This window comes from Lathyrus oleraceus, chromosome 5 (assembly GCF_024323335.1).
Source record: "Lathyrus oleraceus cultivar Zhongwan6 chromosome 5, CAAS_Psat_ZW6_1.0, whole genome shotgun sequence".
Classification (NCBI taxonomy): domain Eukaryota; kingdom Viridiplantae; phylum Streptophyta; class Magnoliopsida; order Fabales; family Fabaceae; genus Lathyrus; species Lathyrus oleraceus.
In genome coordinates, this window is record NC_066583.1 from 86,182,118 (window position 1) to 86,209,775 (window position 27,658).

At 36.2% G+C, this 27,658-nt stretch overlaps 1 pseudogene; it reads left to right on the plus strand.

The window, feature by feature from the left end:
* The first annotated feature begins 615 nt into the window (after positions 1-615).
* The window catches only part of LOC127078878 (uncharacterized), a 37,693-nt pseudogene continuing 10,650 nt past the window's right edge, over positions 616-27,658 (plus strand).

Here is a 27,658-nt window from a genome sequence, read left to right on the forward strand (position 1 = left end):
ATAAAATCATAATATAACACCGAACTTTAATTATTTTTTCATACTCGGTAGATTCTTCGGTCAATGTTATACTCGCATAATATTGTTTGAGATATCTTAAGTTAATACCTTGACCCCTAGCTTGACCAGAAGTCTCTCCCGTAACTTGGTCGTCACACAAAGAGGCATCCAACAATTCGTTGAAAATAGAGTTATCCTGGTTAACTCTACCATTTACGGCCTTGCCATCGATACATAGACCCAACAACATGTAGGCGTCCTCAAGTGTGACGGTACACTCACCGAAAGGAAGGTGAAATGTGTGGGCCTTGGGTCTCCATCTCTCCAACAAAACAAGAATAAATTTGTCGTCAATCGAGTATGAGACTATGTTGAGGAGATTACTAAAACCGCATCCTCGAATATATGGTTCTATCAAAGGAACGTGGGGTACATGTACACGACATCAAAGTCGTTTTGGGTCCTAATAAAACATAAGTTAGAAATAAAGTAAGAAAAAGTAATAAACAATAAAAACATAATTAAAAAATATGTAAGAAGAAGTAATAACATACAGATGTCGTGATATTGTCGATTGTTCCTCGGTGTTCATCACTCATAGTCAATAGAGACATAATGTTGCAGAGGTTGAGTAATGCAGAGGTTGGGTGTCGTAAAGGTGAAGTGTTGCAGAGGTTGATTGTTACTGTTGTAAATGTTGAGTGTTGTAAGTTGCTTCTCTATTTATAGATTAGTGTTGCACCATGTGAAGCATGGGATAGGGAGCATGCATGTGATATAGGTGTAGGCACCTAAGGCTAGGGCTCATGCCTTGTTTTATGACATGCATGGTCACATGCGTCAAGGCTAGTGGCACATGCATGCCTTTTTATGCATGCAAGGAAGAGGCGCCTAAGGCTTGGGCGCAGGCCTTGCTTTATGCCCCATTGGAAAGGGAGTCTGCCTTGGATTATTAGGGCATAGATTCCTTGTATGTAGGCGCATGCTTGTAGTGTTGGGAAAAAAATTCTTGTAGGCGCATGCTTTGTATTATATTTTCTTTGCATGGATTTTTTGCATTACAGTGTCTTGTCTTTGCAGATTAATTGTGTGATCAGTACATACATTGTGTCCCCTATTTAACTGCATGTGAATAACATATCAATGCATTCACCATCAGTAGCCATAAAGATCAATAGAAACACTAAACTTACATTTAAAATAATGTATTCCTCACCATATTACATGATCAGTGCTCATACCGAAGGTGAAATATTTGAGCATCAATTATTCGGTTTTTGTTTTCACAACACAAAAGTAACTCGGTTTACAATAAATCGACAATCAAATTTTTCACATTTAAAACAAAGAATAGAAAAGAAATTGCAGTGTAGTCAGGTGGACCAAATCATCTATAAAAATTTGGTGTGGTTTACAGACAACCAGGTAAAGTTTTATCAATTGAAAATTTGAGATGATGACGATGTTCATCATATGTTTGTCAGTCATGAACAATCTGGGTACAACGATATAAAGTTATATATATTACCACAACAACAACAAGTGTCTCAGTTCATTGATCAATCACAAGTGTTTTGTGAAACTGATGACAACGAACAAGCTAAAGTCAATGTTGTTGATGATGAAGAAGAAGAATCAGAGTTATTGGTGGATTCAATGGTGAATGCCGAAGAATAAGAGGAGCCATTACCAGCTAATCATGTATATTGTCCACCTCAACACATGATAAGCTTGAATTTGGGTGTCGATGAACCTTCAGCAGATATATTTTACAATCCTAATGTGCAAATTCAAGGATCATTGAAAGAAAGAGATACATTTCGAACAAAAGAAGATTGTGTAAAAGTCATTAAAAAGTATCACATGGATCTATCAGCCGATTACAGAGTTGATCGAACTAATGCAATGAGGTACAAGATTTATTGTCGAAATGAGCCCTTCCTTTTCCGGTTGTCAGCTTCTTACCGGAAGAGGAGTGATTCTTAGGAGATTTGATCCATGGGTCCATTTCACACATGCATGCTCACGAACCTAATGCAAGACCATTGGAAACTTAGCTCTCAGTTAATATGCGGTGAAATTTTGTCTGTCATTAGCGAAAATCCATCGTAAAAGGTGAGTACAATAATCTCGTATATTGTAAAACAATACAACTATACTTCATCATACAGGAAGGCTTGGATAGCTAGGACAAATGTGATTGAAAAGTGTATGGCAATTGGGAGGAGTCTTACAAACAACTTTCAAAATACTTGGTGGCTCTTAAATAGTATGCTCCAGGGACTATTGTCAAGTTGGAAACGTTGTCGGCGTATACCCAAGACGGGACTTGTGCTATTGGAAATGGAATATTCCACCGTCTCTTCTGGGCGTATCAACCATGCATCAAAGGGTTTGCTTTCTGTAAACCTATTATACAAATTGATGATACATGGTTGTATGGGAAATATAAAGGAACATTACTGATGGCAGTGGCACAAGATGACAACAACAACATTTTTCCAATGGTCTTTGCCCTAGTTGAAGGGGAGACTGCTGAGGGATGGAGTTTTTTCTTAAAAAATATCTGATTGCACATTGCTCCTCAACCTAACTTATGTTTGATCTCTGACCGACACCCTTCAATAGCGAGTGCATAAAAAAACATTGATAATGGCTGGCAGGATCCTCCGTCGACGCATGTCTACTGCATTAGACATATCGCTCAAAATTTTATGCAGGAGATCAAAGACAACACGTTGCGGAAGAAGGTTGTCAACGCATGATACTCATTAACAGAACCTTCTTTCAAACACTACCGCGAAGACATCATATTGTCAAATGCAGATACAGTATGGTGGATCAACAATATTCCATTGGAGAAATGGACTAGGGCATACGACAACGGTCAACGTTGGGTCCACATGACAACAAATCTTATGGAATCAATGAACTCTGTCTTCAAAGGCATTTGAAACCTGCATATAACCGCTTTAGTGCAAGCAACATATTTCAGGCTAGGGACGTTGTTTGAGACCAGACGTTCCAAATGGAGTTCAGTGTCGCAATCTGGGCAGTTGTTTAGTGATGCATCAATGAAATTTATTATACATGAAGATGCCAAAGCTAACACACACATGGTCATGATGTTTGATCGTACTAAAGGTTGGTACAGTGTTGCTGAGTCCATGGATCACAATGAAGGCATGCCGATGGGACAACACAGAGTGGAACTAGATAGAGGTTGATGCAACTGCGGAAAGTTCCAAGCCTTTTGTATGCCCTGCTCCCATGTCATTGCGGGATGTTCAAAGGTTCGAAGGGATCCATCATACTTACTATCTGACGTTTACAAAGTCATAAGTTTATCCAATGTTTAAAAATTAGTTTTTCAGTTGTTGCAAAAGAGGATTACTGGCCTGAATATCAAGGGGACATTCTCTGGCACAATGAAATTATGCGAAGAAAGAAAAAGGGGCGCCTAAACAGCACCCATATTCGGACCGAAATGGATACGACTAATAAAATGGCTCGATTATGTAGTTCATGTCGTCAGCCCATTCACAATAGTACTAACTGTTCTAGTGTTGGAACAAGCACAACAAGATAATTTTACATGTACCTCTTTTGCTTTAAATTAAAAACAATATTTATTTCATATGATAACTTTGTGAGGAAATATCATCACAAATAAATACAACACATTCAACACACAAGCAACACATAAACAACAACACAACAGACTACAACAAATAAAATACCATTACTATAACTAAGCGATTACAACCATCAAAACAATTTTGAACATATTATACACCATCCTATGAACGTCTCTGCCAGTCTTAATATCCACCCATTTACGTACTTCTCCATTTTGGTTGAACGTGGACTTAAGGCATTGAATTCTTCTAATCCTTTCACATTCTGCAACTTCTCTATCTAACCAACGGTTCAACATCCGATTAAGACTTTCAAACGAATTTATATTCCAAAGTCAAATCTTTAACGGATGTGCGACTGCTAAAAATATTAAATCGATATTTCTCTTGTGAATGTATTCAGATTAAAGAAAACAAAATTGAAGGAGATTGAAGAAATTGAAGAAAAATAGAAGGATGGTAAGAAATTGTGTGAAATAATATGGGAGATGTGCAGTGTGGTATTTATAGAAGAACGAAAGTATGCATGCGCCAATGCACTGGGCTTCACACACATAACACACAACACATGCATGCGCCAATGCATGTGGCGCATACACACATGCACGCATGCATGCGTCAATACATGTGGCGCCTACATGCATTGGTTATGATGCATGCGCCAAGGCTCTGGGTGCTTCATTTGATGTTTAGTTGGATGCGGCAGTTCAACTGGCACATAACTAGAAAAAAGTGATTATTTTAATTTTTTTTTTTGAAAAACAGGTTATTTAAGGATTTAAATTTAAAATACTGATTATTTTGAAAAAAAATCTCTTTTCTCCCTTAATCTAAGTATTTATTTTACAACCCTCTTTCCATCCATTAGTATTTAATTAAATTATTTAAATATATTTTAAGCTCTATTTTTTGAAATTTTTATTCTTTCACTTTAAAATTGAAAATTTGAACTTAGTCTTAACCTTGTTTTAACTTTTTAAAAAAATCTTTTTTTTGAAAATGATTCGTAACGTTTTTCAAAATATTACAAGTTTTTTAAATTTATTTTTTATAAATTAAAAGATTAATTTTGACATTCTATCACATAAACATATATTATTGAAGATCAAAATATAATTAAAATCACAATTTTTTTAAAAAAGTTGTATCTAAAAAAGAATTTTTTATGAAAAGATATTTGACATAGTTTCAAAATTAAATAATTTATTTTAAATTTTGATAATTAAAAAAAGTTTCAATAAATAATTAAAATAACATTCTCAAACTAAATTTTCATTTAAACTTTAATAAAAAAATAAAAAATATTTAAAAAAAGAATTTAATTGATATATACCGAAAGTGTAAAGATTTTTTACACTATCAGTTAATCACAACCATTGATTTATTTAAAATATTTGATTTTTATTTTAATCACTTGAAAAATAATACAAACGGATGATTGTCAGGCATTCACAGTGTAAAATACTTAAATTCTCGATGATGTGTTGTTGTAATAAAATACTTAAATTTAAGTATAATTTTTCACGTATTTAAGTAACCAACTGTATCTCCAAAGACTTTAATATCTCCAAAGACATTGATATGCAAAGACTTAAATTTAAGTATAATTTTTCACGTATTTAACTTGTGTTTATTTCGAGGTTTAAAAATATATTATTAAGAATATAGTCATGGAGATAGAATATTCTAATGTTTGATTCTATTTTTATAAAATAATTTAAAGATATCTTTTATTTAAAAAAATCTTATTTGCATATAACTTTTTTATTTTTATTTCAATGTTTAAAGAATGAAAATATAACATTTTCATAAAAATAAATTTAATTAATTATAACTTTTCACCTCCACTTATATTTATTATTATTTTTATTACTTTTATAATTTTAAATTAAACAAATTTTATAATTATTCTTAAGAATCTAAATTTTTAGTGAACACTTAAGTTGAAATGATGTTTTCGAAAATAATAATCTTAAAAATATGATTCAATTAATATAATTTTAATCATTAAACAAACACATTTTAAGTGGATAAATCTAGTTAGCAATGTTCTTGTTACAAACATTAAAATGTTGATTTCCTTATTATTAGTTTGGGAGAGTCTTAAACGATTCGTTATAGTGTCTGTAATGGGTATAAGATCCATGGCCGCCATTGTTGGTGGTTCAAGGATTCTGGTAGGTTCTTTCCTATGTCTGTTATCCATGGTGTTGGTGCCCCTTTTTTTGTTGGCCTCAAGAGCTTTTAATATTGTCAGCCCCCTTTTCCTACTAAATAGTCACGGTAAATAGGTTTTATGGCTATAATAAATGTAACCGCTTATTTAACTATTTGTAGAAGACTTAATAAGTACCTGTAATAGTTTATGGCTATTAGTGATATGTAACCGATTTATTATTCATTATGTAACGGTTTCTGACTCTTAGTCTGCCTCTTAACTATTAAGGAACCCGACCGTCCGACATCAGGGATCGACCTATGTGTGTCGGTCTAAGGCTTATACATGATCATCTCGACCAACATTAAAAATAGATATCTTGGTTAAGTTAGAAAATTTGATTTCATACCTCGGTCGGCCAAATAATTTTCGGGGTGTATATAAGCCCCCGGGACATGAATTCTGAAAGGGTGAAATGTCCGGACAAAAGAAGCCTGTAACATTATTCTTTATTGAAGATGAGGTACAACTCAGCCTACTATTACTTGTAGGCACTTTGTTAGGGACCAATTAGTACTACTTTTTATACCATTTTATTGGTCCCTTTTACCAAGTTTTGATGTAATTACACACTTTTATCCTCACTATTTTGTATAAATGCAATTAGGTTTAATTTATTTTTGTTTTGAATAGTTATTTCACATTTTTTGTTAGTTGTGTAGAATTGTGGATAAGAAAGACCTTGGATTGCAACACTACATTTTGGAGGAAGCTTGCCAAACAAGGAAGCTGGAGAAGCAACAGTTCGCGCCGCGAACTTCCTTCGCGCCGCGAAGGCTGCGAATCCAGCAAGCTGACTGAGGGTCAAAAGTGCTGTTGTGCAGGAAAAGTTAATTGCCCTTTTGATGTCTGCCTGGGAATTGCTTTTCTGCTTTAGATGACAATGTCCAATTAGGGAAATTTCAACCTTTTTTGTTAGAGACAAAATACATTAACCTAGGGCATTGAAACATATTATTCATTATCATTAAAACATTGTTCTTGAGAGCTTTTGTAAGAGAGAAAAACAGAGTTTTTCTTCTTGAATATTCTGCTTTGTAACAATGGTGATGAGGAACTAAACTCCCTTTTGTCAAGATTGGAGGTAGTAGCTATTCTCATATGTTTATGTATTCACTTTGATTTATATATATGATAAAGATTGTTGATGTATTGAATACTGTTTTTGCTCTAAGTTGAAAACCAGATTTGAGTAGTTGTCGAGAGAGATTACTTGAGTTTAGACATAAAACAGACTTTCAAGTAGTGAATAAGTTGTAGAGATAGATTTATTCATTACTCTTCTTTGGTATTAAACATTAAAGATTGCTATATTGATAGTTAGGTGGAGAGATCGTCTAAGGATCAATATAGTGATTATCACGATATCATTTAGACATAAATGACTTTGAGAGGATACTTGAACATCATCAATAATCTTGAATCTATATATTTATTATAAGGAATCATAAACATTTGAAATAGTGAACTCCAATCTTGCCAAGCTTTTATTTTTGACTAAAACCATTTCATAGTTTTTGTTAACATTTACTCACAAGATATTTTTCCAAACAAAACAACCCTGTTACTTTCTAAACTTATAACATTCGGATTATAGAACGGCGGTAATATCAACCAATCTCTGTGGATACGATATAAAAATATTTGCCGAAGATATACTTTTCAACAAATTGGCGCCGTTGCCGGGGATTGGTGTCGATATTACAAGCATTGCAATAATTCTTTGTTTTAAGTTGTGTTACTTTTATTGTTATCCCTCTTTTGTTTCACTTGGTTTGTTAGTTTTGTAGATTCTAGTGCATGCGAGGAAAAGCAACCGAGGAGCAACTTCAATTCGATCCTGAAATTGAAAGAACACTTCGGAAGCTCAATAGCAAAACACGAAGAAGAAGGAAACTAGCCGAAGAGAGGAACCGGAGAGAAGAAGCATCTACTTCCGCACTTGTTCCAATCGAAGAAGTGGTTGTAGAGGCTTGTGACGGAAACATGGCGGATGACAATCGTACCGAAATGTCCGCTAATAGTCCAAGAAGAAATGCTCAATTTGCCCGTGGAGGAAGAAATACGGAGATGAAGACCGGAATCCTCCAACTTCTCTATGCAAATCCATTCACCGGAATGGACCATGAAGATCCGTATACCCATCTCATCAAATTCTATGAGATTGCGGGTTCTACGGGGATAGACGAGGCGGGTGAAGAAGCATTATTCAAGAGGATGTTCCCACACTCCTTAGTGGGAAAGGCAAAAGAGTGGTACCTTGATCAAGCAGCAAGAGTGATGACGGATTGGAATTTGTTAGAAGAAAAGTTCTTAGAAAGATATTTCCCTCAATCCCGATTCATGGAAGCCAAAACGGCTATTGCGGTATTCACTCAAGGAAGCAACGAGTCTTTAAATGAGGCTTGGGAAAGATTCAAGTCAATGTTGAGAAAATGCAAGGGTCATGGTTTTGATGAGCTCACTCAAATCCATATTTTTCTAAATGGGGTCCAATCAACTCACAGAACACTTTTGGATGCTACCGCGGGTGGCTCTCTTATGTCAAAGAATGTGGAAGAAGCTAAAGTCATTATTGACCGGATGGCACTCAATGATCGTCAAAGTCAACATGACCGTAGTCCTTCACAACGTAAACCGGGAGTTCTTGAGTTAAATACCAATGACGCCATTCTTGCTCAAAATAAGCTACTCTCTCAACAAGTGGAGTTGCTTACTCAACAAATGGCCAAGCTTCCACAACAAATGAAGGAAATTCAAGGTTCTCAAGTTCGACATCAAGTAGCATGTTGCGAATTATGTCAAGGAGATCATCCTACTGGTTTCTGCCCTCCACTAGAAGAAGTGAGTTATGTGAACAATCAAAATCAAGGCTATCAAAGTAAAACACTCAAGGTTATCAACCATCAAGGTTCAACAACCAGAATTTTCAGCAGCAAAGTCCTTATCAACACCCAAATTCTCAAGGACAACAATCGCAAGGAGGAAATTTAACGCTAGAAGACACTCTCCAACAATTCATGCAAACCTCCATGGCAAATCAGAAGAGCACCGAGGCAGCAATCAAGAATTTGGAGAATCAAGTAGGTCAGCTTGCAAAACAATTGTCGGAACAAACTGCAGGATCCTCTTTCTCCGCTAACACTCAACCCAATCCAAAGGAGCATTGTAAAGCAATTTTTACTAGAAGCGGTAGAGAGTTGACAAGTAAAGAAAGTGAGGAGATTACAATTGAGAATGATATGGATGTTATGCTGGAAAATGAGTATGTGGCTTGTGGAAGGAAGAAAGTGGCAGAAACTGCTCAGTTGGCGCCGCGATTGTAACACCCCGATAATAATAAAATAATTATTTAAATTGAGTTAATAATATATTTATTAATTTAATTAAATAATTGGAATTATTATTATTATTATTTTTGGGAATTATTGAATTATTATTATTGGGATAATAATATAAATTGGAAAATATATAAGTGTGAAATAAGGAAAAAGAGTCTCATTTGGAAAAGAAAGTTTTCACGTGAAACAGAGAAGCGACTGAGAAAGTGGAGAAAGGGCAAAGAGGCAGAGCAAGAGGAAGAAGATTGGAGAGGAGAAAAGCTTGGAGCTTAAAGATTCGCCGGATTAACTCAGGTAAGGGGGGTTTATCGTCGTTTAATGGGTATTATGTGTTAGCATGTAATGGGTAGTGATAAACCATGGAATTGACCCTAATTGGGATTATGAATGCTGGAAAATTATGTTGGATAAACTGTGATTAGGCTGTAATTGAATCTGTGTTTGGATTAGTTGTGATTTTCCGAAAACGTAGCTTTTTACGGAATTGAAATCGGAGGTCCGGAAGTCCTCCAACGGCGGAAAATGCGGAGAATTTTGCATTCTGCTTTGTGTTAGCGCAGGAACAGCTTTCTGTCTTGCGTTAACCGGTTAACCCAGGGTGTTAACCGGTTAACACTGTTGTGATTTATGAAAAATTGCTGTTTTGTCTGCGTTAACCGGTTAACCCAGGGTGTTAACCGGTTAACACTGTTATGATTGCTGAGATATTGCTGTTTGTGCTGCGTTAACGGTTAACCCAGGGCGTTAACCGGTTAACACTGTTGCGTTTTGCCAGAAAGTGTGTTTGTGCTGCGTTAACCGGTTAACCCAGGGCGTTAACCGGTTAACACTGTTGCAGAGTGGAAAATTGGTGTTTTAAATGTTGTGTGCCTATTTGAGGGTTGGCCTATGTTGGCATATGATGTAATAGGGATAAATTCCCGCTGTTTTGAGCAGTGTAGGTATTAGTAGAGTGTGCTAATACTGTGATTGATTAATTGACATGATATGATGTTTTGATGAATGTGTTGATGATGTATGATGGTATGCATAATGCTATGAGTGTATATCTTATGCATGTGTTGGTGAATGGACTGTTTTATGGCTTAGAGTGTGAGCATAAGTCCATTGTGGATCATTGTTGATGATTTTGCATTGCTAGGTGATTTAGCATGCATATTGTAGTCCTTGGTGGTAGTTAATTCCCGTGGTGAGGAGTTAGTGAGTTGGTGGTAGCTAATTCCCGTGGTGAGGAATTAGTGAGTCGGTGGTGGCTAATTCCCGTGGTGAGGAATTAGTGAGTGAGTCACTAGGTCTCAATTGAGTGGGACTAGTGGACTTGGTAGCCGTATCTGGGTTTGATCGGTGAGGTGAACTATATGTTCACGAATAGTCGGTACCGCATGTGTGGAGTCTCATTGCATAATGTATGTTTGGCGTATAATATGAATGGAGGTATTCCAGTATTATACGTGTGTTGTGTGTTGTGTGTCTGTTGAGTATGATTGGGTTGATATTGCCGTTGCTGAATGTGTAATCTGATTTGGGTGATGAAATGTGCTAAATTACTTAACATGACATGATAATTTATAATGCTTATTATATCGATTGAGGAACTCACCCTTACAACTATTTTTCAGGTAACGAGCAATGAGTTGAGTAGAAGCTAATGCTTGGAGTCTAGTGTAGTCTCCTTAGTGGGTCATGCTCTGATAGATGTAACATCGGGATGGGATGTTTTTACTTTGTTGAATAATTTACATGTAATATGTTACATGTTTGAATGATCGATTTGATCTCTATCCGCTGCGTATTATGCAATACTCTATGTTTTGAGTTAAATAATGAGCATGACTAAATATTTATTGTGAAATATTGTGTGACACCCTTGATTGCATATTACTCTGATTGATGTGTTGTTATATTTTAATTAAATATTTGGGGTATTTTAGAAGGGTGTTACATTAGTGGTATCAGAGCATAGTCGGTCGAGTCGAGTCGTAGTTATTCTGTTTCCCCTGTACGGGATAGGTGTTGTGTAACCCTATCAGTACTTATTGTTTTAGCTTGTTGGGTTTTCAGAATAGAGATGGCTGGAAGAGGTAGAGACGATGCTGCGATTGCTGAGGCTCTGGGTATGCTAGCTGGAGTGCTTGGAGGGAATCCAAATGTTGTGGGAATGGGAGCTGCTCGTCAACTGAGTGAGTTCCAGAAGAACAATCCTCTAATGTTCAAGGGAGCATACGATCCAGATGGCGCTCAGAAGTGGTTGAAGGAGATCGAGAGAATCTTCCGAGTGACTGAGTGTGCCGATAACCAGAAGGCCAGGTTCGGTACGCATATGCTGTCAGAGGAAGCAGACGATTGGTGGGTTGCTACCCGCACTGAGTTGGAAACTGCTGGGAATGCTGAGATCACGTGGGCGGTGTTCAGAGAGAGATTCCTGAGAAAGTACTTTCCAGAGGATGTCAGAGGAAAAAAAGAGATAGAGTTCTTGGAATTGAAGCAGGGCAATCGGTCTGTTACTGAGTATGCTGCTAAGTTCACAGAGTTGTCGAAGTATTACACTCCCTATGATGAGGCTAATGGGGAATTTTCAAAATGTGTGAAGTTTGAGAACGGGTTGCGTCCCGAGATCAAGCAGGCTATTGGGTATCAGCGGATTAGAGTGTTTTCTGATTTGGTTGACTGTTGCAGGATTTTTGAACAGGATTCCAAGGCTAGAGCAGAGAGCTATCAGCAAAGGGTTGATAGAAAAGGGAAGAATCAGGATGATCGTGGGAAACCGTATGCAGCTGGCAAAGGTTTCCAGAGACAGAGTGGGATGAAGAGGTCTAGTGGGGGATGTTGATTCCTTAGGATTGGCATTAATTTTAGAAAACAAATAATGTAATCATCTCTGTTGTTTTAATATGTTGGGTTGAAGAAATTCAACATCTGGACCAACATGTCATGTACGATGTCAAGACATCAGGTCTGTGACATCGCACATGTGTAGGAAACTGAATTAATTAATTCAGTATATGTCATGGGATCAGCAAGGATATCTGGTGAATATCCTAACTCCCATGTGGAGGTCTTGAAGACTAAATCAGAATATATATAGGCTCTAAACATGGAGATATATATGGAGAGAGTTTAGGAACTTGAAGACCTTGTTTGTAGCAGAATTTTTCTGCTGAAGTTGCAAACTGCAAAGAACAAGTCTGCTGCAACTTTCTGAAGGCCCAAATCCAGTTGGGTGATTAGGTTATAAATAGCTGATTGTAATCTAGTTTTTGCAAGCCTCTTAGAATGAATTTTTAGGGGTGTGTGTAAGGTAAACCTCCCAATCTGTGGGAAGGTTACCATGTGTTTCTCAGTGGTAAACCTGAGAGTATTTGTCACTCAAAGCCTGTAGGCAAGAGTGATTATGTTCTTGAATGAAGCTGTGAAGCAAGTTCAAGGTGTTTGCACATTACATTGTATTTGTAGTGATAGGAATGGAAACTGGAGGTTTCTATCTAGGAGTTCCTAGGTATAGATTGCATTGGTAGGGATTAAGTGAGGAGTTGTAAACGGGGGAGTTTAACTCTGAATTGATACTACTAATAGTGGATCTTCTTCCTGGCTTGGTAGCCCCAGATGTAGGTCATGTTGGACTGAACTGGGTTAACAATTTCCTGTGTTTGTTTACCTCTGCATGTTATAATCATGTCTGCCATAATTCAGGTTGTGTTACAGTCTGCCAATCAAGTTAATAACAAACCTGATACATAGCCTTCTGTCGGAATGTCAATCAGAATGTTTTGACATTCATCAACAACAGCACATACTGTTTAATAAGCTGATGAATTCAGTTCAGTATGTAGTGAAGTCTGGTTTTCAAAAGCATATCAGACAAGGCCAAAAGAGCTGTGGGAAACTGTCAAACTGGATGTCTTGACAGTTCTTCCAGTAAGCTGATACTGAAGTAGAGACTGGTTGGTCTTTTACAGTACAGCAAATTTAGCAGTCTGTGTTCAGGAACTAAACAGACTGAGCATATGGTTCTGGGCTTGGATGTCAGACGGAATGTTGTGACATTCATTCCTGACAGCATATGCTATATTGTTGGATGGTTAGTTTATCTGTTTCAGGATTTTTCTCAGGCTATTCTTCAGGAATCCACCAGCTGTTCTAAAATCTAGGAAACTAACAACTAAGCTACAATTAATGAACCTAACAAATAATCTATTTGTTAGCTCCTTAATAAGTGGAGATTAGTTTAACTTGTTACAACCTTTAATCTAGGAAATACAAGTACATGACCAACAAACTAGAACAATGTAACAGATGATGTTCAAAACAGGATTGAGACATCATGATGGCAACTGTGCAGGAAAACAACAGTGGTGAATGTTATGGTGCCCATAACAAATTGTTCCTCCTCTATAGGATGACATAGAAGGAGAGGTTGTGACACTGTGAAAAGGTGCACAATAGTACAGAGTGTAATAACTGTCTTGCTGTAATAAGTACAATGTTAGATCAGATGTCATGACTTGAAGTAGAACATCTGAATACTGACTACACCAGAATTTCAGGGGAGACTCCAGTGCCCCTGCTAAGTGTTACGGATGTGGTCAGGCTGGACATCGTGTCCATGAGTGTACCAGTGCTGTGAGGAAGTGTTTCAAGTGTGGAAAAGGTGGTCATTTGGCTGCAGAGTGCCGGTCGAAGACTGTGACTTGTTTCAACTGTGGAGAGTTGGGTCATATCAGTCCACAGTGTCCTAAGCCAAAGAAGGAGAATCAGTCGGGAGGCAAGGTTTTTGCTTTATCGGGTTCTGAGACTTTTGCAGATGATCGTTTGATCCGAGGTACGTGTTATATTAATGGCTTTCCTCTTGTAGCTATTATTGACACAGGTGCTACTCATTCCTTTATATCTTTGGATTGTGCTGTGAAACTTAAGTTAGAGATATCTGAGATGCATGGTAGTATGGTGATTGATACTCCTGCGAAGGGTTCAGTGACTACCACTTCAGTTTGTTTAAATTGTCCTTTGAGTATTTTTGGTAGAGACTTTGGGATAGACCTTGTGTGTCTTCCATTAGTGCAGATTGATGTTATCTTGGGTATGAACTGGTTGGTGTTTAACCGAGTTTCTATCAATTGTTTTGATAAGACTGTGATCCTTCCTGAGATTGAAGAAGGAAAGAGTTTGTTTCTATCAGCGAGGCAAGTGAATGAGGCAGTAACAGATGGGGCAGAGTTGTTTATGCTGTTAGCGACTTTGGAGGCTAAAGATAAACTGGTGATTGGCGATCTAGCCGTGGTGTGTGATTTTCCTGATGTGTTTCCAGAAGAAGTGAATGAATTACCGCCAGAGCGTGAAGTTGAGTTCTCGATTGATTTGGTACCTGGTACTAGACCAATATCGATGGCTCCGTACCGTATGTCTGCTGTTGAGTTAGCTGAATTGAAGAATCAGTTGGAAGATCTGTTGGATAAGAAATTTATTCGCCCGAGTGTGTCACCGTGGGGTGCACCAGTGTTATTGGTTAAGAAGAAAGAAGGTACTATGAGGTTGTGTGTGGACTACAGGCAACTGAATAAAGTGACGATCAAGAATCGGTATCCTTTGCCGAGGATTGATGATTTGATGGATCAGTTGGTTGGTGCGAGTGTGTTCAGCAAGATAGATTTGAGATCTGGGTATCATCAGATACGTGTGAAAACTGAGGATATTCAGAAGACTGCTTTCAGAACAAGGTAGGGACATTATGAGTATTCTGTAATGCCTTTTGGTGTGACTAATACGCCAGGAGTATTTATGGAGTATATGAATAGGATTTTCCATCCGTACCTAGATAAGTTTGTTGTAGTGTTTATTGATGATATTTTGGTGTATTCGAAATCTGAAGAAGAGCATGCTGAACATTTGAGAGTGGTTTTAGGAGTTCTACGAGAAAAGAAGTTATTTGCTAAACTCTCTAAGTGTGAATTTTGGTTAGGAGAGGTTAGTTTTCTTGGGCATGTGATTTCAAGAGGTGGTGTTGCTGTTGATCCTTCTAAGATAGAAGCAGTATCTAAGTGGGAAGCTCCTAAGTCTGTTGCGGAGATTCGAAGTTTCCTTGGTTTGGCTGGTTATTATAGGAAGTTCATTGAAGGATTTTCTAAGTTGGCGTTACCGTTGACAATGTTGACTAGAAAAGGGCAAGCGTTTGTTTGGGACTCAAAATGTGAAGAAGGTTTCCAAGAGTTAAAGAGAAGGTTAACTACTGCTCCTATTCTGATATTACCGAGTTCGTCGGAACCATTTGAGGTTTACTGTGATGCTTCATTGTTGGGTTTGGGTGGTGTGTTGATGCAGAATAAGCAGGTTATAGCTTATGCTTCGAGACAACTGAGGGTTCATGAGAGGAACTATCCGACGCACGATTTAGAGTTGGCAGCTGTGGTATTTGTTCTGAAGTTATGGAGACATTATTTGTACGGGTCAAGATTTGAAGTTTTCAGTGACCATAAAAGTTTAAAGTATTTGTTCAATCAGAAAGAGCTGAATATGAGACAGAGGAGATGGTTAGAATTTCTGAAGGATTATGATTTTGGTTTGAATTACCATCCGGGTAAAGCAAATGTAGTAGCTGATGCATTGAGTCGGAAATCGTTACACATGTCTATGTTAATGGTTAAGGAATTGGATTTGATTGAGCAGTTTAGAGACTTGAGTTTGGTGTGTGAGAGTACTCACAATAGTGTTAAATTGGGAATGTTGAAGTTAACGAGTGGTATTCTGGACGAGATTAGAGAGGGTCAGAAATCCGATGTGCTTTTGGTTGATAAGTTGACTTTAGTGAATCAAGGTCAAGGTGGTGAATTCAGAGTTGATGAGAATGGTATTTTGAAATTTGGTAATCGGGTGTGTATTCCGGATGTTACCGAACTTAAGAAGAGTATTCTGGAGGAAGGACATCGTAGTGGTCTGAGTATTCATCCTGGAGCTACGAAGATGTATCATGATTTGAAGAAGTTATTTTGGTGGCCGGGAATGAAAAGAGAAATTGCGAGTTTTGTTTATTCTTGTTTGACTTGTCAGAAGTCGAAGATTGAGCATCAGAAGCCGTCTGGGCTAATGCAACCGTTGGATATTCCAGAGTGGAAGTGGGATAGTATCAGTATGGATTTTGTTTCTGGTTTACCGAGGACAAGTAAGAATTTTGAAGCTATTTGGGTGATTGTGGATAGATTGACGAAGTCGGCTCATTTCACTCCGATCAGAATGGATTATCCGTTAGAGAGATTGGCTGAGTTGTATATTGAGAAGATTGTAAGTTTGCATGGTATTCCGTCTAGTATTGTTTCGGACAAGATCCTAGATTTACATCGAAGTTCTGGGAAGGCTTGCTGAGGGCTTTTGGAACCAAGCTGAGATTGAGTTCTGCATATCATCCGCAGACTGATGGTCAAACTGAGAGGATGATTCAGTCATTAGAGGATCTTTTGAGGGCTTGTGTTTTGGAAAAAGGAGGTGCTTGGGATTGTTATTTACCTTTGATTGAGTTACCTACAACAATAGTTTTCATTCGAGCATTGGTATGGCACCGTTTGAAGCTTTGTATGGTAGGAGATGTCAGACACCTTTATGTTGGTATGAGTCCGGTGAGAGTGCTGTGGTTGGACCGGAGATTGTTCAACAAACTACGGAAAAGATTAAGATGATTCAGGAGAAGATGAGAATTGCTCAGAGTCGTCAGAAGAGTTATCACGACAAGAGGAAGAAGTCACTTGAGTTTCAAGAGGGAGATCATGTGTTTCTTCGTGTTACTCCGATAACTGGTGTTGGTCGAGCTTTAAAGTCGAAGAAGTTGACACCTCGATTTATTGGTCCTTATCAGATTTTGGAGAGGATAGGGGAGGTAGCCTATCGTATCGCTTTACCGCCGTCGCTTGCGAATTTGCATGAGGTTTTTCATGTGTCTCAGTTGAGGAGGTACATTCATGATCCGTCGCATGTAGTCCAAGTAGATGATGTACAGGTGAGAGATAACCTGACTGTTGAAACATCACCTATGAGGATCGAGGATCGAGAGTTGAAGCAGTTGCGGGGTAAAGAGATTGCCTTGGTGAAGGTAGCTTGGGGAGGACCAGCAGGTGGCAATGTGACATGGGAACTGGAGAGTCAGATGAAAGAGTCTTATCCGGAGTTATTCGCTTGAGGTATGTTTTCGAGGACGAAAACTCTTTTAGTGGGGGAGAGTTGTAACACCCCGATAATAATAAAATAATTATTTAAATTGAGTTAATAATATATTTATTAATTTAATTAAATAATTGGAATTATTATTATTATTATTTTTGGGAATTATTGAATTATTATTATTGGGATAATAATATAAATTGGAAAATATATAAGTGTGAAATAAGGAAAAAGAGTCTCATTTGGAAAAGAAAGTTTTCACGTGAAACAGAGAAGCGACTGAGAAAGTGGAGAAAGGGCAAAGAGGCAGAGCAAGAGGAAGAAGATTGGAGAGGAGAAAAGCTTGGAGCTTAAAGATTCGCCAGATTAACTCAGGTAAGGGGGTTTATCGTCGTTTAATGGGTATTATGTGTTAGCATGTAATGGGTAGTGATAAACCATGGAATTGACCCTAATTGGGATTATGAATGCTGGAAAATTATGTTGGATAAACTGTGATTAGGCTGTAATTGAATCTGTGTTTGGATTAGTTGTGATTTTCCGAAAACGTAGCTTTTTACGGAATTGAAATCGGAGGTCCGGAAGTCCTCCAACGGCGGAAAATGCGGAGAATTCTGCATTCTGCTTTGTGTTAGCGCAGGAACAACTTTCTGTCTTGCGTTAACCGGTTAACCCAGGGTGTTAACCGGTTAACACTGTTGTGATTTGTGAAAAATTGCTGTTTTGTCTGCGTTAACCGGTTAACCCAGGGTGTTAACCGGTTAACACTGTTATGATTGCTGAGATATTGCTGTTTGTGCTGCGTTAACCGGTTAACCCAGGGCGTTAACCGATTAACACTGTTGCGTTTTGCCAGAAAGTGTGTTTGTGCTGCGTTAACCGGTTAACCCAGGGCGTTAACCGGTTAACACTGTTGCAGAGTGGAAAATTGGTGTTTTAAATGTTGTGTGCCTATTTGAGGGTTGGCCTATGTTGGCATATGATGTAATAGGGATAAATTCCCGCTGTTTTGAGCAGTGTAGGTATTAGTAGAGTGTGCTAATACTGTGATTGATTAATTGACATGATATGATGTTTTGATGAATGTGTTGATGATGTATGATGGTATGCATAATGCTATGAGTGTATATCTTATGCATGTGTTGGTGAATGGACTGTTTTATGGCTTAGAGTGTGAGCATAAGTCCATTGTGGATCATTGTTGATGATTTTGCATTGCTAGGTGATTTAGCATGCATATTGTAGTCCTTGGTGGTAGCTAATTCCCGTGGTGAGGAGTTAGTGAGTTGGTGGTAGCTAATTCCCGTGGTGAGGAATTAGTGAGTCGGTGGTAGCTAATTCCCGTGGTGAGGAATTAGTGAGTGAGTCACTAGGTCTCAATTGAGTGGGACTAGTGGACTTGGTAGCCGTATCTGGGTTTGATCGGTGAGGTGAACTATATGTTCACGAATAGTCGGTACCGCATGTGTGGAGTCTCATTGCATAATGTATGTTTGGCGTATAATATGAATGGAGGTATTCCAGTATTATACGTGTGTTGTGTGTTGTGTGTCTGTTGAGTATGATTGGGTTGATATTGCCGTTGCTGAATGTGTAATCTGATTTGGGTGATGAAATGTGCTAAATTACTTAACATGACATGATAATTTATAATGCTTATTATATCGATTGAGGAACTCACCCTTACAACTATTTTTCAGGTAACGAGCAATGAGTTGAGTAGAAGCTAATGCTTGGAGTCTAGTGTAGTCTCCTTAGTGGGTCATGCTCTGATAGATGTAACATCGGGATGGGATGTTTTTACTTTGTTGAATAATTTACATGTAATATGTTACATGTTTGAATGATCGATTTGATCTCTATCCGCTGCGTATTGTGCAATACTCTATGTTTTGAGTTAAATAATGAGCATGACTAAATATTTATTGTGAAATATTGTGTGACACCCTTGATTGCATATTACTCTGATTGATGTGTTGTTATATTTTAATTAAATATTTGGGGTATTTTAGAAGGGTGTTACAGCGATCTCCCTTTGCGCCGCGAAAACAGCAGAACCAGCAATTGATGGAAGAGCAGCAGTGTGAAGCGGAAATGAATAAGGAAATCGAACCAAGGAAGAAGAAGAAAGGAGAGAAAGAAGTGAAGGTCAGTCCAGTTCAACATTTACCATATCCGCACGCACCATCAAAGAAGGATAATGCTAGGCATTATGCACGGTTCATGGACATCTTCAAGCAACTCCAAATCAACATTCCATTTGCTGATGCATTAGAACAAATGCCGCGGTATGCTAAATTCATGAAGGACATTCTTACCAAGAAAAGGCGACACGTGGAAGATGAGACCATATTGCTTGATGCACGGTGTAGCGCCATCATCCAAAAGACTCTCCCAAGGAAGGAGTCTGATCCGGGCCGGGTTGTTCTACCGGTAACCATTGGAAGCACATACGTTGGAAATGGTTTGATTGACTTGGGCTCTAGTATAAATTTAATCCCCCTCTCCATTGTAAAAAGATTGGGGAATGTTGAGATTAAATCGACGAGAATGACTCTACAACTAGCCGACAAGTCTACCACCTCACCATACGGAATCGCTCAAGACATACTTGTGAAAGTGGACAAATTTTTGTTTCCGGTGGATTTTGTAATAGTAGAGATGGATGAGGACCGTGATGTGCCCCTAATTCTTGGAAGACCTTTTATGAAAACAACCCGGATGATGATTGACGTAGATGATGGACTGATGAAGGTGAGAGTGCAAGACGAAGAGGTGACCTTTAATCTTTTTGAAGCTATGAAGCATCCAAATGACAAGCATGATTCTCTCCGAAATGATGCAATTGAAGAGAAATTCCATGATGGAAAGGGTCGTAACAAGGAGTTTCATGTCGGACAAATGGTATTGCTTTTCAAATCAAGGTTGAAGTTATTCCCTGGTAAGTTGAAGTCAAAATGGTCAGGACCGTTCGTTGTCAAAGAGGTGCACAATTATGGAGTCATTGTGATCGAGGATCTAAAGTCACAAGAAAGCTGGACTGTTAATGGTAAAAGACTCAAAGTCTACCATAGTGGCGACGTAAATCGTGATGTGGGTGTCGTGTCTCTATTTAAACCGGGTTAATCAGTGGACCGTCGAGCTCTAAACGACGTTAAACAAAGCGCTTGTTGGGAGGCAACCCAACGTTGTAAGTCTACATTTTCATTTTTTTCCTGCTGTGTGAGTTTCTGCTGTGTTAAATTTTGAAAAAAATTGGGTTCTGTTTTTTACCGTTCGCCTCGCGAACACAGTTCGCCCCGCGAACTGAATTCACAGCTTCAGTTCGCGCCGCGAACAAAGTTCGCCCCGCGAACAGTGAATGGCAGAACTAATTTTTTTTTGAAATTTCCTTCAGTTCGCCCCGCGAACTGAAAAAAAAAAAAACTTTTGTTTTATATCATTTTCGTTTCATTCCTATTTTCACAAACTTAAGAGATTCTTTCAACAATCTCGTTGCTCCACTTCCAAACCTCTAAATTTCAAAACTTCTCCTCTCCATTCCCTTCCTAGGAGGATTTTGTTAATTATGATAAGTGGCCTGAGGGCAGGCCAAAATTTTGGGGGGTGCAGGAGGTGGTGTAACCCATGGCGATGAGTTGAAGGAAGATTGAGGAGTTTGTTGAACTTTAGAGTTTGTCTTGATAATTGCATGAATACTTTTTGAGATTTAAGTGTGTTTTAATCAAATTTTGGTTTACCAACATTTTTGTTTAATTGTTCTTATTCTTAAGTCAAGCTTTAAGCAACTGAGAAATGATCGCAAAGAAAGGAGCATAGGACACTTCAAGTGGTGATGATAAGAATTAGTGTCAGCATTTCAAGGTACACTTTATCGCTTTCTAGACTTAACATGAGTAGTTTGATGGTGTGTGCAAATTCCATTTCATAAATTCATTGAAGTATATGTCAGCTTTGAATCAAAATAGGACTTAACCAATTGTGAGGAAACTTTCCATTGTACACTAAAAAGCGGGAAACCGAGCATTATTTTAACTCATTCTTATCATGCTAAATCATGCATCAATCTATTTTTGTGTGAAATTTTGAAAATGATAGAGGCATTGTTTGTGAGAAAAACCACTTGACCAAAAAGTTTGAATCAACTAACCTTGTGAGGAATAATCCTTAGTTAAACCCCTTTGAGCTTATTTTAGGATTCATTTGATTGATCATTGTAAAATCAATTGAAAATTGTGGAATAAATGAATCCTAATTTCTTTCGTGTCAATTGAAACCTTAAATCGAGTTGTTGAAAATTCTGCCTTTTGCTTATGTTTAAGTAGGGAGCATTATTGAACAAATTTGGTTTTGGAATCTAAAGTTGGGGAGAGTAAAGTGAAAAGTTGATTAGAAACTTGGAAAAGTGAATTGTTATGAAAGGGTGAAAATTTGAAAAGAAACAAGAAAAAGAAAATACCCTTGAAGCCATAGAGCAAAGAAAAAAGTAAAGAAAAAAAAAATCAAAGAAAATGCTCATGGTTGTGTGGATGTAATAAGAAAAAGAAAAAAAAAATAGGGATCAAAGAAAGGGAAATTGTGTAGAGTTGAATGTTTGGGAATGCTCCCTAGGATAGGCAACTTTGTTGAATTCTCTTAATCATATCCTTTCTTGTAACCTAAGCCACATTACAACCTTTGAAAGACCTCTTGATTCTCATCTTTCACATGATTTGGTATTTGTTGTGATAACCGCATGATTTGAGTTGTTGTTGATTTAATTGCTTGGATGAGTGAAAGAACCCTTCATGTTATTCATCATTATTATGATGTGTGTGTAAGTTTGATTCAATTTTGACATATTTGGCTTTGAATTCCTTGGAATGATTTTTGCACCTTACCATCTCCCTTATTCATGTTTTGTCTAGAATTGAGATAGGTGAATTGAGAAGAGGCCAAACACTTTTGAACCATTTGAATGTCCTTGATAAATTCTTGTTTAAATCTTTTGTATCATGACTTTGGTTGTAAGGGTGGAAACTTTTGTTTAGGGACAAACAAAATGCTAAGTTGGGGAGAGTTGTTAGGGACCAATTAGTACTACTTTTTATACCATTTTATTGGTCCCTTTTACCAAGTTTTGATATAATTACACACTTTTATCCTCACTATTTTGTATAAATGCAATTAGGTTTAATTTATTTTTGTTTTGAATAGTTATTTCACATTTTTTGTTAGTTGTGTAGAATTGTGGATAAGAAAGACCTTGGATTGCAACACTACATTTTGGAGGAAGCTTGCCAAACAAGGAAGCTGGAGAAGCAACAGTTCGCGCCGCGAACTTCCTTCGCGCCGCGAAGGCTGCGAATCCAGCAAGCTGACTGAGGGTCAAAAGTGTTGTTGTGCAGGAAAAGTTAATTGCCATTTTGATGTCTGCCTGGGAATTGCTTTTCTGCTTTAGATGACAATGTCCAATTAGGGAAATGTCAACCTTTTTTGTTAGAGACAAAATACATTAACCTAGGGCATTGAAACATATTATTCATTATCATTAAAACATTGTTCTTGAGAGCTTTTGTAAGAGAGAAAAACAGAGTTTTTCTTCTTGAATATTCTGCTTTGTAACAATGGTGATGAGGAACTAAACTCCCTTTTGTCAAGATTGGAGGTAGTAGCTATTCTCATATGTTTATGTATTCACTTTGATTTATATATATGATAAAGATTGTTGATGTATTGAATACTGTTTTTGCTCTAAGTTGAAAACCAGATTTGAGTAGTTGTCGAGAGAGATTACTTGAGTTTAGACATAAAACAGACTTTCAAGTAGTGAATAAGTTGTAGAGATAGATTTATTCATTACTCTTCTTTGATATTAAACATTAAAGATTGCTATATTGATAGTTAGGTGGAGAGATCGTCTAAGGATCAATATAGTGATTATCACGATATCATTTAGACATAAATGACTTTGAGAGGATACTTGAACATCATCAATAATCTTGAATCTATATATTTATTATAAGGAATCATAAACATTTGAAATAGTGAACTCCAATCTTGCCAAGCTTTTATTTTTGACTAAAACCATTTCATAGTTTTTGTTAACATTTACTCACAAGATATTTTTCCAAACAAAACAACCCTGTCACTTTCTAAACTTATAACATTCGGATTATAGAACGGCGGTAATATCAACCAATCTCTGTGGATACGATATAAAAATATTTGCCGAAGATATACTTTTCAACACACTTTCTAAACTGGCACAATGACGTGAACGGGTGTGACACATCTTTTATAACATGGGGCATATATTTTTGCTATATTTTCTCTCACCCACAATATGTTTGGATCATATTGAGGTCCTTGGATTTATAACAATGGTGTATTTTGTCTTGCTGAGGAGAAAGGTAAGCCCCAAGGATATCTCGGGAAGATCTACGACTTTAATGATGTCGAAAAACACTACGTCTTTAATAAAGAAGTCAGAGATTCCTAGTAGATTCTTGACCTAGTGTCGTCGTAGAACTCGATAAGTTCTAAACATGAGAAGTCGGAGAGCCCAGTGGATTCTCGACCTATTGAAACTCTGTTTTAAACACAACAATGTTCGTCTTACTCTTAAATTTATAGTGCCCCATGTAAACTTTGAGATTGTGGTAATCAAGGCTCTATTACCGGCTTCCTTCACAGTATTCTGATTTAAATTAGATCTGGTTGGCCCCAGATCATTGAATTCGGGTTCACACACCCTAGCCGAGATATATGTAGAATAATAATAATTCTTAACGGATCAGGTATTTGCTTTAATTGTACTGCGATGACTCCGATTAGACACATGTATCATAACGTGTCCTTGAAGGTCCTAAGTACATTATTTTGACCTGATCATAATTATGTTGATTTGGTATTTTTAAAAGGATATGAGTTTTACTAACCTATCCGACGTTTAGAGTCCCATGGGGGTTGACGTTAAATGGAGGTCAGAGACTTTTATTTTGCATGACCAGGCCACATCCGATTATGCTAGAGGCTTCATGTAACGTGGACTTCAGTTAGACCAGAGGTTTTATTAAATGTTACCCGACCGCAGTCGATTAGGCCATAGACTTCAAGTTGCTTTGACTTCAATTAGGCTAAAGGTTTTATTAAACGTTACCCGACCGTAGCCGATTATGCCAGAGACTTCAAGTTGCTCGGACTTCTGTTAGGCCAAAGGTTTTATTAAACGTTACCCGACCGCGGCCGATTATACCAAAGACTTCAAGTTGCTTAGACTTCAATTAAGACAGATGTTTTATTAAACGTTATCTGACCGCATCCGATTTTGCCCCTTGTGGAGGTGTTCGTCGTTCTCGGTCTCTTCTTTTATTGGAGGGTAAGTCTCGTCCGACCTTTGTCCATGGTATACAAATTAAGAGAACTCAATCGATTAGTAATAATGTCAAGATGTTGTCTTGCTTTATGCTATAGATCTTTTCTCGTATTAGATGAATCGATTTTGTCCTATCAAATTGACTTGTTTTCTTCAACCTATGACTAGTTTAATTCGTGCGCCATATTATTTTCTTCTTCCGACAATCTTCCTCTTTTTTTTCATTTATCGAGCTATCCATGACCACATATTTTTTTGTTTTACCTTATGAAAACACTTTTATCTTTACCTATTGTATTTGTATCATAGACTGTGATCACTTTCAACCGTGAATTCCATTCAAGGATTATTATTGTGAAGCTTTAATAAGCTCTTTCATTCGACCATGGCGGATTTCATCGTAAAGAATTTCTTTTTCATTTTTTGTATGATAAAGAAAGAGTGAGATTACGCCTTGTTCTTGATATCATACACCCTTCACCTGTTTGATCTCCACGGCCATCAAAATAATATTATGCAGATCATCATGTTGTGAATGTCTTACAAAAATGTTAGAAAGTTCCAAGTAAGACTTCTAGTCCTTTTTGATAAATAACCCATGATAACCCATATATTAAAAGAAAACGTAAAGTCACTACTCCCTGTTTTGTTTATCTACCACGGCACAATATGTATATGTTTAAATAGTTCCCTTCATAAGAAAACAATGACCTACAAGTCAATACTATGTTAATATTATACACACAGTATGTAATCAATGATGCTATTATCAATTTTTACTAACCACCCAATAAATATCAAAATGTATTCAGTTATTATCTATATAAGGTGCAAAACAACTTAATCTCCGAGGTATACATGTAGCGCTCTTTCCTAGTGGTGATATATACTTTCGACAGTTGCTTATAGTAGCACAACAATTGTATTCTTGTAGGTGTGAAGTTCCAGTCCTTGTGCTCATAACCGGACATGACGATGCTTAATTTGTACAAATCATCAGAGAAAACAGCACGTGATGCATGTCATTGAGTTCCATCTTAATAAAAATTAGAATTCACACGTTGAAACATCTACTTTTAATAAAAGTTAATTATCACCATAATTACTTAATTACCCTAATTACAATCCACAATACAGCTAATTTCATGTTCCTATAAGTAATTTCGTACTAAACTCTATTTGATACTCTAACTAACTCTACCATTTTACAATTTAATAAATTTGTCTCGACAACATAAAAATTGATTCAACTATATATTATATAAAATATAATTAAAAAATTGATTCAAATATATCAAAATGTGATAAAATAAATTACCTATTTATTGTTGTTGCAATCTTATCATTCCAAAATGAAATCAATATCCTGAAATCATATAAAAGTTAATTACCACCATAATTACTTAATTACCCTAATTACAATCCATAATACAACTAATTTCATGTTCTTATAAGTAATTTCGTACTAAACTCTATTTAATACTCTAACTAACTCTACCATTTTACAATTTAATAAATTTGCCTCGACAACATAAAAATTGATTCAACTATATATTATATAAAATATAATTAAAAAATTGATTCAAATATATCAAAATGTGATAAAATAAATTACCTATTTATTGTTGTTGCAATCTTATCGTTCCAAAATGAAATCAATATCCTGAAATCAAATTAGTTATTATTGTAGTTTTTTTGCCAAATATTATCGTTGCTTGATTTTCTTTAAATGACAAAATAAATTTTTTTAATAATAAATATTACCGTTATTTTATTGTTGTTGCAATCTTATCATTCCAAAATGAAATCAATATTCTGAAATCAAATTAATTATTATTGTAGTTTTTTTGCCAAATATTATCGTTATTTGATTTTCTTTAAATGACAAAATGAATTTTTTTAATAATAAATATACTGATTTTTTAAGTGGTCTCTCTGAGATGTCAAACCGAGAATATGAAAAGAGGGAGAAGTAATATGAAACGGTTTGATGAAAATTAGGGTTTTATTTAATTGAATAAATTGATATTATTATTATTATTATTAATATTGTTATTTATTAATATTTATTATCATCATTATTAATCCCATTTACCCACTTAATAACTCAAAATATTCCAAAACCACTATTCCAAAACCACTGACAATATTATACCATTTTAAATGTAATGGATACAGATATGCAACTTCCAATACACGTGTTTCAACCCTAAAAAATCAGTATATCCACACCTTTCACTTCAATATTTTTTGCTTATATTTGAAGCAAACTTTCCCAAAAGTAACCATAATTAATGCTCTACTTTAATATCACATCAAACCTATATCTATCATACTTTTCAATAAAGATAGAAACCAAATTTGAATAATATATTTTTTTTTATTCTGTTTGGAAACCAAATTTGAATAATAAAGATAGAAACCAAATTTGAATAATAAAGATAGAAACCAAATTTGAATAATATAATAATAGAAACCAAATTTGAATAATAAAGATAGAAACCAAATTTGAATAATACAATATTCTGTTTGGATTCATATATATATTTTTTTAAAAAAATCATTATGTAATTGCAATTTTTATAAATTCATTATGTACATTCACAATATTTTTTCTTAATACTGTTTTTTTCTTACATTGACAATATTTTTTCTTACCTATTTATACTACTAAAAAATATTACCGTTATTTTATTATTGTTGCAATCTTATCATTCCAAAACGAAATCAATATCCTGAAATCAAATTAATTATTATTGTAGTTTTTTTGCCAAATATTATCGTTGCTTGATTTTCTTTAAATGACAAAATTAATTTTTTTAATAATAAATATTACCGTTATTTTATTGTTGTTGCAATCTTATCATTCCAAAATGAAATCAATATCCTGAAATCAAATTAATTATTATTGTATTTTTTTTGCCAAATATTATCGTTGTTTGATTTTCTTTAAATGACAAAT